An 11,958-nucleotide genomic window follows, 5' to 3' on the forward strand; every position below is an offset into this window, starting at 1 on the left:
AGGGTAGTTGTGGGGTGCCACACTTTTTATAGGGGGACTCCTCACCTTTCCACCTCAGGATGGAAGTTTTTCTTCTACTTGCCATGGTATGGTGGAATAGCTTCTTCGCAGGTCGCGAAACATTTGTTCCCGATCGGAGCCATCAGTGATCGCTTGAGAGAGTGGAGTCATCTTGTAAGCTCTAGGTTGGCATGGAAGGTATTGAAAATAACCATCTTGCTAGGTGGGTGTGTGGATCCACGGCCCCCAGAGATTGTCTCGGTGCTATGCTCGGGTGGGATTGGCTTCAGTGACATTCTCTGGTGGGGTATCCACAAAGCATATACTTCCAAGAAGGATGGCCACTGGACTGTATAGTTGTTCCCTGCTAGGGACCTCCTTCATGGGGTCCTTAGTGCCCTACTGAAGCAATCCGAATGCGGCCTTCATCCGTCGCTGCTGGCGCCCTGCCTGCCTCTTGACTAGGTCGGGCTCCCATTTTGGAGTGGAACGAGGGTGGCGATCACCACCGACTGTTGGGCATGAGAGTGCCTCTTTCTCCACCCCCTCTATTTGGATGACCGGTGATGCGTGTCATCACCAAAAATAAACCTAATTCTAACTTACTACGTAGCTAGGGTGAATCAGGATCGTTTCACAGAAATCTCGGACAATTATTTATAATTAATAAAAGAAAGAGAAGATTGATTTTAATTAATTACTAAGAAAATAATAATTTTAAGTTTAATTCATGAAAGAAAATTGAATAGGAAAGAAACCTCAAAAATTCAAAATCCACTATGTAAAACAGATTCTATTTTCTTTTATTTTTATATCGTAATGATGAGATTTGTAATTAAGAAGCAGCATAATTTACCTCGGATAGGTACGAACCATATCTTTGGACTATGGCTCATCCGTCTAGAGTATAGATTATCTTAATCAACCATAAATTAGAGACTTGAACTTGAAATGTAACAATCTATCTCTCCTAGCGCGTACCGTATCTGTAGATCACGGTATATCTGTAAAAAGAATAAATCGTACACGTCGAATCCAAATCTCTAAGAAATAAGAAAGAATATTAAATGAGCATGAAGCATAAAATAATTCTTTATTTCATTGTATGAAACATAAATACAAGATAAAAAAAATATATCTGTGTTGTAAGCTTCATCGTCTTTTCGAGTTGAAGGAATCTAGCCTTCCATGGAACTCTTGCCCGCTGACATCCTGGGATTGAGCAGATGGATTGTTTGAAAGGTTGGAGATGGAAAAGGAGGGCTGGTGTGTGATGGATGGTGGAAGCTTTTTGGATGTTTGGAGGGCTAGGCTAGACGAAATATGGAATGAGAATGATGGAAGAAGAGATGGAGAATGGTGGTGTCCAACGTGTCCTCCTTTTTTTGCTCTTGTGGTTTTCCTTTTAATAAAGCTCCAAGCCGCATCCAAGTCGCATAAATGCTTCCGCACCGAATTCTCGTGTCTATTCCGTAGCTCCCGCGTTAGTTCCACCTGCTTCATAAAGTCTTCGTTGCCAGCTCCTAACTCACGCGCAAACTGCGTGGATGCCACTTTTATTAACCTGTCAGCTATGCATTTAAATCTCTCAGCTCTTGGTCCAGCGTCCGCGTCCAATTCTCGCACCTTACCAGCACTTGATCCCAACACCAAAAAGTCGCATGTCATGCCAACCCACATACCAGCATAAGCCACGCGCCACTTCCTCTATTTATAGTTAACTTCCCAACACCAAATCACATGGGTCCCATCTAAAAAGTCAGTTTTTATCATGTGAACCACTTTTTTTTAAGCCACTGGGAGGGTTGTGTGCTAAAAACCATGCACGTCCAAGCTTGCATACCATCTATTGACTTCATAACATGCCAAGCCTTGCATTAAATATATTTTAAAATTTATGCACATTTGCTTAGTCCATCAAGTGTTGTGATCTTAGAACTTGGATGTGCACCTAATTGACTTGGATTCGAGCTCAGGCTTAGTCACATAGTCGATCTGTAATTAGGCCTTTATACTTGATAATTTTTGAAAAAAAATAAAATAATAGAGATTAAATAGCACAGGTATAATACTTCTCGTGGCATAATTAACGTATTAATCACACCTCCCAATTTGAACTTTTACTCGTGTTCGAGTAAAATAGATAAATCAATAATATGTACCAAATTGTCCTAGAAATGAGAGTTATCGTGGCAATTCTAAGTCAATTGATACCCGGCTAGATCATCAAAGGGAATTTCATCGGGTTATCAATTCTACCTATCTAGTGGTTGAGTGAAGTCCATAGAAATTTCTATAGTTTTTTCTTTTGCCAACTTCCCACTTCACTCTTTAAGTCCTCTAACTTACTGTGGCTTAGTGTAGTATCTTTTTACATTTTAGTCTCCTTATACTTTTTTTTTTACGTATATAGTCAGTGCAATGTCCTAACCCCTTAAGCTTTCTAATTGACCATTATAGCAAGTTTTAAGCTAATGACTCCCAAACTAGTTTGCTTTAGGGTATTAGGTGTAGAACACCCCTCAGGCTTACTAACTCGAGTCAAAAAGGCTACGAGTTAAGACTGACTTTACAAGAGGTTCTTTCATATTCCCACCTTTTGACGTGAACCATAACGTTTACTTAGATGAAAGGGCTCGGTTACTCAGTAAGAAATGCTAAAAACCTATTTTATTAATCTAAATAGACTATTAGGTGGACTTTATGCATATTTTGACTTTTTTACTTATACCCTCATAAAATAGATTCTTTATTGAGATCATTGGGCCGAAGGTTATAAAATTACTTTAGAATTTATTCTGGTCTAAGCCCTACCATTTATTGGACTTTTTTAATAATTTGTCTCTCAATATCTCTAAAATTATCTAAACCGTTAATCATTTATCAGTTAGAACACCTGATTTACTTCAAATCAAGATAAAATTTGGTACACAAAACTGATTATGGTCATACTTGAGGACTTGATTAATTTAATTATTCTCTCCCCCCCAACTTTATTTCCATTGCCCCCAATGGATGAAGAAAATAACAAAGTAGAATAGAGAAAGAAATTACAAGGAAAGATACCACCTGGATTTGATGTGCTCGTTCATTGTCAGGTGAGGGATTCTTCCTTTGTGGGCGTGATTGGTTCATGACTCCATCTGGGCTTTGGATGAGATGCTCCCCCCAACTTGGCTGATTGTCTTTCTTGAATTTTTTTATGAAAAGAAAAGAAGCTAGATAATTAAAAAAATGTATAAACTGGGTTGCCTCCCAGGAGTGCTAAGTTTAAAGTCTTCAGCCAGACTGAACTGAGTATCATGGCGGTACTGGATCCATTAGATCAACAGATTCAATTAATTCTCCATCGCTAATTTCATTTATGTAAGATTTCAATCGCTGACCATTTACTTCAAAGGTGTTCTCCTGTTTGGGATCTCTGAGTTCTACGGCTCCATAGGAAAATACTTGAGTTACAATGAAAGGTCCGTTCCAACGTGAACGAAGTTTATCAGGAAAAAGTCGCAACCTAGAATTGAAGAGCCAAACTTTTTAATTGGGCTCAAACATTTTTTGTGCAATGAATTTATCGTAGTATGCTTTAGTTCGAGCCTTATAAATTCTGACACTCTCATACGCTTCATTGCGTAGCTCTTCAAGTTCATTTAATTGAAGTCTCCTATTGGAACCCGCATTTTTCATATCAAAGTTAAATTACTGTATGGCCCAAAATGCACGATGTTCCAATTCCACCGGCAGATGACAAGCTTTACCGAATACAAGTTGATAAGGAGACATTCCTATGGGTGTTTTAAAAGCAGTACGGTAAGCCCATAATGCATCATCCAAGCGTGCTGACCAATCTTTTCTATCGGGTCTTACCATTTTTTCAAGAATATGATTGATTTTCCTATTGGAGACCTCAACTTGATCACTTGTCTGGGGATGATAAGGTGTGGCGACTTTATGGGTTATTTTATATTTTTTTATTAGCATGTCGAAGTGCTTATTCGTGAAGTGTGCACCCCCATCGCTAATTATGACTCTTGGGCATCCAAATCGACTAAAGATGTTATATTGAATAAACTTGATCACGACTTTCTGATCATTGATTCGGGTTGCCATAGCCTCTACCCATTTTGATACGTAGTCCACTACTACCAAAATGTACTCGAATCCAAATGGAGAGGAAAAGGATCCCATGAAATTAATTCTCCAAATATCAAAAATTTCTACTACAAGTATAGGGGATAGGGGCATCATATCTTTTCTCAAAATATTTTCTGTTTGCTAGCATCGCAGGCAATTACGACTGAATTCATGTGCATCTTTGAATAGTATCGACCAATAAAATCCACTCTGCAACACCTTTGCTGCAGTTTTCCTTTCACTAAAATATCCCCCACATGCTAGCGAGTGGCAGAAGTTAAGAATACTTTGGACTTCACACTCGGAGACACAACGTCAGATTACTTGATCTGGGCAATATTTGAACAACACTGGTTCTTCCCAGAAATAGTACTTTACTTGAGAGAAAAATCTATTTTTCTCTTGTTGGGTCCAATGTGATGGTATTTGTCCTACTGCCAAGTAATTGACTATATAAGCGAACCAGAGAAGACCAGTGGAAGAGATTGAAAAGAGTTGTTCATCTGAAAACCAATCTCTAATCATTTCTTTATTGTGTTCTACCAGGATCCTAGAAATATGATCTGCTACCAAGTTTTTGAAGCCTTTTTTGTCTAAAATTTCTAAATCAAATTCTTGTAATAGAAGGATCCATCTAATCAGTCTAGATTTTGTATCTTTTTTGGATAGCAGATGTTTCAGTGCTGCATGATCGGAGTATACTAGGACCTTGGAGCTCAAAAGGTATGATCTAAATTTATCTAGGGCAAACACAACAGCGAGTAACTCTTTTTCAGTCGTAGTGTAATTCAATTGAGCATCTGAAAGAGTTTTACTTGCATAATAAATTACATGCGGTTCCCGATTAAATCTTTGCCTAAGGACTTCCCCTACAGCATAATCAGAAGCATCACACATGATTTCAAATGGTAGGGTCCAATCCGAAGATTTTATGATTGGTGCAGTGGTTAAGGCAGTTCTGAGTTTATTGTAAGTGGTTAGACAATCTTCATTAAAATCAAAAGAATTTTTCTTGACAAGCAAGTTGCACAAGGGTCGTGAGATCTTGCTGAAATCCTTAATGAAGCGCTTATAGAAACCTGCGTGGCCTAGGAAGGATCGCACTTGTTTAACCGAGGTTGGGAGAGGCAATTTCAAGAGTACTTCAACCTTTGCTTTATCTACTTCGATCCCCCGCTTGGATACAATATGTCCAAGCATGATTCCCTCATGAACCATAAAATGGCTCTTCTCCCAACTTAAATCAAATTTGTCTCTACACATCGTTGGAGAACCTTGGCTAGGTTCTGAAGACAGTCATCAAAGGTAGAGCCAAATACCAAAAAATCATCCATGAAGATCTTTAAAAATTTATCGATCATATCAGAAAAGATGGCCAAAAAGCATCGTTGAAAAGTGGCTGGTGCATTGTAGAGACTGAATGGCATACGTCTAAATGCAAATATTCCATATGGGCATGTGAAGGTAGTCTTTTCTTGATCAGCAGGAAATATCGAGATCTGGTTATATCTCGAATATCCATCTAGAAAACAGAAGAAACTTTGTCCTGCTAGCCGTTTTAAAATTTGATCAATAAAGGCAAAGAAAAATGATCTTTCCTAGTAACGACATGCAGCTTTCGGTAGTCCACACATGCTCGCCAACCAGTTGTTGCAAGAGTAAGAATTAATTCACCCTCGTTGTTCTCTACTACGGTAATACATAATTTCTTAGGTACTACTTGGGTTGGACTAACCCATTGGCTATCTGATATTGGATAGATAATTCCAGCATCTAGCCATTTCACTACTTTCTTTTTCATGACTTTCCGCATATTCGGATTCAATCTTCGTTGAATGTCCCTATGTGGTTTTGCCTCAACCTTACAATGAATATGATGCATGCAAACAGAAGGATCTATACCCTTCAAATCGACAATCGACCACCCTATAGCCTCTTTATGCTTTTTGAGCACCCCTACAAGTTTGTCTTCCTGGTTAGTAGTTAGGTCAGATGCAATGATCATTGGAAGGGTATCATTGGGTCCAAGAAATGAATATTTCAGCATGACAGGAAGAGGCTTTAATTCTAGAGTAGGTGGTGCTTCTAAGGATGGTACTAGAGGACTTGATTGAGTCGGTAATTGTTCATATTTTAAAGTCCAAGGTGGAGTGGTGCTAAAATTGGGAGGTTTTAGCAAAGCATGTATTTCTTCAGTGTATCCATCGATATCAAAATTATTCATTTCAAAATATGTTAGACATACCTGTAAAGGATCTGAGTTGAGTAAGGCAAGAGCTTTATCTTCTACAACTTCCTTTAACAGGTTGATCTCATTATGGTCGTACGTAGGTGGTCCTTGAGATGCATTAAAAATATTCAACCTCAACTTCTTATTTCTGAAAGATACATCCATAACCCCGGTCCTACAATTTATACAAGCATTAGCGGTTGCTAAGAAGGATCTACCTAGGATGATCGGTATTTGGCTAGGGTTGCTGCCAGATTCCATATCCAGCACAAGAAAGTCAACAAAAAAATAGAATTCATCTACTTTCACCAACACATCTTCCAGCATTCTCCGAGGTACCTTAATAGATCGGTCTGCTAGTTGTAAGGTCACCGTCGTGGGTTTTAACTCTTCAAATCCAAATAGGTCATATACAGAGCTCGGGAGAAGGTTGACACTTGCACCCAAATCTAATAATACCTTCTTAATCGTGAGGTCCCCTATGACACAATAAATAATTGGGATAATTGGATCTTTTAGTTTGGGTTGGGTAATTTGCTGAAAAACTGAGCTGGCCTGCTCAGTTAGGTAGATTTTTCTTGGTAGCTGTGCCTTTGATTTTCATTTCTGTGTACACAGGTCCTTTAAAAATTTGGCATAGGTCGGAACTTGCTTAATGCCATCGAGAAGGGGTAAGTTTATCTAGACCTGTTTAAATAGTTTCAATATTTCATTCATTTTTATACCCTTCTTATCAAGAGGTAGAGGGGATTCTAAAGCACTAGAAAATGGAGCCTTAGGTGCATGTGCTGGGTTAACAGGTTCTTTCCTCTCTTCAGATTTCTTCTTTTCTGGTGTGGCTAGAATTGGTTGCTCTTGTTGTTGGATTATTTCAGGTTGATTTAAGGTTTTTCCGCTTCTAAGGGTCATAATTGATTTGGCATGTTCAGAAAAAGTTTCAGGACCAATGGTGCTTTCAACCATGTACTGTCCTTTTGAGTTATTAATAGGCTGACTGGATAATTTGCCTTCTTTCCTCCTACTGAAAGCTGTTGCTAGCTGACCTATTTGGGTCTCTAGCTTTGCTATTGATTGCATATGGGAGTGAAGGAGTTGGGTATTCATTTCTAGTCCTTTAAGTGCTTGCAGCACCTTTTCTTCGAAAGCCGAGTTATGAGTACTCGGGGTGGGTTGGGGAGGGTTCTAGTATTGTGACTGAGATGGATGCCTATAAGCCGCATCCGGATAACCTAATCTTTGTTGCACTGGAGGAACCACTGGTTGTGATTTTCATGAGAAATTTGGATGGATTCTCCATCCTGGATTGTATGTACTAGAATAGGGGTTGTTTCCTGGTCTATGAGTTGTTTGGGCTTGATGAACTTGTTCTTGTACATATTCAAAAAACTATGGTGCAATTGGATAATCATTCACACAATGAGTGGGGCTCGAACATAATGCACATATATCTTGCATCTGACAAGATGGAGAAGAGGAATGTCCCATACTTAATAATCGATCTAACTTTTGGGACAATTCATCTACCTTATGATGGATATCTATTGAGTTTCCTACTACATATATTTTACCTCTCTTTGGGTTTAACATGGGTTTATCTCTAATGGAGGCAGACATATGATATAATGAATTTTTACTTAAAATTTTAAACATTTGCCATGCCTCTTTCTCACTTTTGAGTATGAATGTTCCACCGCATGATGCACCGATCTTTTGTCGATGTCTTTCAAATAGCCCATCATAAAAATATTGGATTAACTGCCACTTGGGTACAGCATGGTGGGGATATTTTCTAATAAGGTCCTTTAACCTCTCCCATGTTTCATGGAACATTTCTCCATCTAATTGAAAAAAACTAGTTATGGCTTTTCTTATTTGATTAGTTTTTCCTATGGAAAAAAATTTCTTGAGAAACTCTCCTTGCAGCTGGTCCCAGGTTGATATAGTCATGGAATCCAAAGTATGTAGCCAGTATTTGGCTTTGTCCTTAAGTAAGAAAGGAAATAATTTTAACCTAAGAGCATCATCGGAGAAGTTGTGAATCTTGACAGTTGAGCATATCTTAAGAAATTCTTCAAGATGTTTATAAGGGTCCTCATTACTAAGTCCATAAAATAAAGGTAACATTTGGATTATACTGGACTTAATTTCATATTGGGTGGCCTCCACAGGAGGCACTTGAATACAAGGAGAGTAGGTATATATGGAAGGAGTAAAATACTCCTTCAACTGCCTAGGTAGATCATTCTCCTGATTTCGTTCCATATTTTTACGTCTGTTGGCTCTAAAGGTTCTTTCTATTTTTGGATCAAAAGGTTGGATTTCTGATCGTAACGATCTATGATCGAGCATACACCCTACAATTATACTTTAGAGCAAACATAGAAAATTTTAGTTTTTATAATATATATATATATATATATTTAATAAAGCGAGAAAAGAGTGAAGAAAATCTAAAGCGAAGAACCTAAGAATCTTAAATCTATGAAAAGGGAGATATTAGTTAATGTTTAGATGTTAATTACAATCAACTTAAACAAGCATGGACTCTCTATCCTAGGGTTAACCTAGATCTAGACAGCTCCTATCTTCTAAGACCGCCTTTGAGCACTCCAAGCTCAAGACTGACTAACTGACTCGGCCAGGTAAGTGTAAGATGTGGGAGGTTTCCTGCTCATTGCTTTCCTTAGACACCAACTGAGTTGGCCAGGTCAGTCAACGGAACCAATTGAAAATCACTTTCTTTAACCACTTGCCTTAGACACCGAGCAATTAACCAATCCGAACTCGGTTCAACTCAAGAGCTTTCTTGTCCTATTGAGCTCAAAATTTCTAGGGCTGACGTCTAGTTGATTTTAAAATTAAGGCTTGGTTTAATACAAAATGAAGGATATGATTTTTGGGCTAAGGAAGGGTGATCAAATCTCCACCTTATCTGATTAATGGGTTATTGCCCTTAAGATTAAATTATGGAGATGAGATGCAACAAACCAAGATATCCAATCTTCGTAATTAGTATACAGTCAAGACTAAATTAAATCAATTTATTTTTCTTTTTAGATTTTATGATTAAGTCTCTAATTTTCTAAATGGCTTATGAGATGTCAATGTAGAGATAATTTTTTTTAAGTAATTTAAATAAAAAAATTTAATTATATTAAAAGTTAACTCAAGAATATAAAGAAAATAAACTAAAGTAATTCAGCAAGTAAGCAAATATTTATAATATTTTTTTTTTATAAATCATGAGAACAAAAAGCAAACAAGTAAATAAAGTAGTTAACTAAAAAGACTATAAATTAAAGAAAGCAATAAATAATTTAAAAAAAAAAATCAACCATGCCCAGATCCCCGACAACGGCATCAAAATTTGATGTGCATCGTTAGGGCACCAAAAATAAACCTAATTCTAACTTACTACGTAGCTAGGGTGAATCAGGATCGTTTGACAAGGATCTTGGATAATTATTTATAATTAATAAAAGAAAGAGAAGATTGATTTTAATTAATTACTAAGAAAATAATAATTTTAAATTTAATTCATGAAAGAAAATTGAATAGGAAAGAAATCTCAAAAATTCAGAATCCACCATGTAAAATAGATTCTATTTTCTTTTACTTTTATGTCGCAATGATGAGATTTATAATTAAGAAGTAGCATAATTTACCACGGATAGGTACAAACCATATCCTTGGATTATGGCTCGTCCGTCCAGAATATAAATTACCTTAACTCAACTACAAGTTAGAGACTTGAACTTGAAATGTAACAATCTATCTCTCCTAGCGCGTACCGTATCTGTAGATCACGGCATGTCTGTAAAAAGAATAAATCGTACACGTCGAATTCAAATCTCTAAAAAATAAGAATGAATATTAAATGAGCATGAAGCATAAAATAATTCTTTATTTCATTGTATGAAAAATAAATACAAGATAAAGAAAATAAATCTGTGTTGCAGCTTCATCGTCTTTTCGAGTTGAAAGAATCTAGCCTTCCATGGAACTCTTGCGCGCTGACATCCTGGGATTGAGCTGATGGATTGTTTGGAAGGTTGGAGATGGAAGAGGAGGGCTGGTGTGTGATGGATGGTGGAAGCTTTTTGGATGTTTGGAGGGCTAGGCTAGATGAAATATGGAATGAGAATGATGGAAGAAGAGATGGAGAATGGCAGTGTCCATCGTGTCCTCCTTTTTTCGCTCTTGTGGTTTTCCTTTTAATAAATCTCCAAGCTGCGTCTGAGTCGCGTAAATGCTTTCGCACCACATTCTCGCATTTGTTCTGTAGCTCCCGCATTAGTTCCGCTTGCTTTATAATGTCTTCGTTGCCAGCTCCTAACTTGCGTGCAAACCACGTGGATGCCGCTTTTATTAACCTATCAGCTATGCATTTAAATCTCTCAGCTCTTGGTCCAGCATCCGCGTCCAATTCCCGCACCTTGCCGGCACTTGATCCCAACACCAAAAAGTCGCACGCCATGCCAACCCACATACCAGCATAAGCCACGCGCCACTTCCTCTATTTATAGTTAACTTCCCAACACCAAATTGCATGGGTCCCATCTAAAAAGTCAGTTTTTATCATGTGAACTGCTTTCTTTCAAGCCACTGGGAGGGTTGTATGCTAAAAACCATGCACGTCTAAGCTTGCATACCATCTATTGACTTCATAACATGCCAAGCCTTGCATTAAATATATTTTAAAATTTATGCACATTTGCTTAGTCCATCTGGTGTTGTGATCTTAGAACTTGGATATGCACCTAATCGACTTGGATTCGAGCTCAGGCTTGGTCATATAGTCGATCTGTAATTAGGCCTTTATACTTGTTAATTTCTAAAAAAAATAAAATAATAGAGATTAAATAGCACAGGTATAATACTTCTCGTGGCATAATTAATGTATTGATCACACCCCCCAATTTGAACTTTTACTCGTTCTCGAGTAAAATAGATAAATCAATAATACGTACCAAATTATCCTAGAAATGAGAGTTATCGTGGCAATTCTAAGTCAATTGATACCCGGCTAGATCATCAAAGGGATATTTCATCGGGTTATCAATTCTACCCATCTAGGGGTTGAGTGAAGTTCATAGAAATTTTTAGAGTTTTTTCTTTTGTCAACTTTCCACTTCACTCTTTAAGTCCTCTAACTTACTGTGGGCTTAGTGTAGTATCTTTTTACATTTTAGTCTCCTTATATATATATTTTTTTTGACGTTTATAGTCAGTGCAATGTCCTAACCCCTTAAGCTTTCTAATTGACCATTATAGCGAGTTTTAAGCCAATGACTCCCAAACCAGTTGGCTTTAGGATATTAGGTGTAGAACACCCCTCAGGCTTACTAACTCGAGTCAAAAAGGCTATGAGTTAAGACTGACTTTATAAGAGGTTCTTTCACATTCCCACCTTTTGACGTGAACTATAACGCTTACTTAGGCGAAAGGGCTCGGTTACTCAGTAAGAAATGTTAAAAATTTATTTTATTAATCTAAATAGATGGTAAGGTAGACTTTATGCATACTTTGACTTTTTCACTTATACCCTCATAAAGTAGATTCTTTATTGAGATCATTGGGCCAAAGGTTTTGAAATT

The 11,958-nt window shown here is 37.5% G+C and overlaps 1 non-coding gene across 1 annotated transcript; it reads left to right on the forward strand.

The window, feature by feature from the left end:
* The first annotated feature begins 8,130 nt into the window (after positions 1-8,130).
* Positions 8,131-8,236, forward strand: LOC140853034 (small nucleolar RNA R71). Its single transcript, XR_012136112.1, has one exon. It is a non-coding gene; the product is annotated as a small nucleolar RNA R71 (small nucleolar RNA).
* The last annotated feature ends 3,722 nt before the right edge of the window (positions 8,237-11,958 follow it).

Source organism: Elaeis guineensis, chromosome 12 (genome assembly GCF_000442705.2).
Source record: "Elaeis guineensis isolate ETL-2024a chromosome 12, EG11, whole genome shotgun sequence".
NCBI lineage: Eukaryota > Viridiplantae > Streptophyta > Magnoliopsida > Arecales > Arecaceae > Elaeis > Elaeis guineensis.